The following is a 535-nucleotide window of genomic DNA, read 5'->3' as shown; positions in this document are numbered from 1 at the left end:
ATTAGAATTTTTCAGCATTAAACTGCATATTATTATCCTCAGCCCATCTGTAAACTGAGTCCAACTCCTGCTGCAGTATATATATATATATATATATATATATAGTTAATCCAAAAAAGAACAAACACAAAAAAAGACAACAACGCGAGGACGTGGCGCATGGAAAGTATTAGCAGACGCCCAGGGAAGGAAAGAAAGTTGGTTTAACGTTTCGAGCAGAGCTCTTCTTCTGAAACACAGGAAAGTCTAATTGAAAAGGAAGACAGAAGAAGAAAATCGCCTACGATTCACATGTGGTTACATACATACACACACGCACACACACATATATATATGTATATATATATGTGTGTGTGTGTGTATACACACATGTATATGTATATGTGTATATACATATATATTTATATATATATATATATACATATACATGTGTGTATATACACATATATATATACATGTGTGTATATACGTATAAATAAATATACATATGTGTGTATGTATATATATATGTGTGTGTGTATATATATATATATAT

At 30.1% G+C, this 535-nt stretch overlaps 1 protein-coding gene across 3 annotated transcripts in view; it reads left to right on the top strand.

Annotated features, from left to right (window-relative positions):
* LOC106878778 (uncharacterized) overlaps positions 1 to 535 on the top strand; it is a 195,476-nt gene that overhangs the window by 47,697 nt on the left and 147,244 nt on the right. The gene's annotated exons all lie outside the window — the stretch shown is intronic.

The sequence above is a fragment of the Octopus bimaculoides genome, chromosome 15 (genome assembly GCF_001194135.2).
Source record: "Octopus bimaculoides isolate UCB-OBI-ISO-001 chromosome 15, ASM119413v2, whole genome shotgun sequence".
Classification (NCBI taxonomy): domain Eukaryota; kingdom Metazoa; phylum Mollusca; class Cephalopoda; order Octopoda; family Octopodidae; genus Octopus; species Octopus bimaculoides.
Note: the sequence above shows the minus strand (reverse complement) of the source record. Positions and strands in the feature narration are given on the sequence as shown.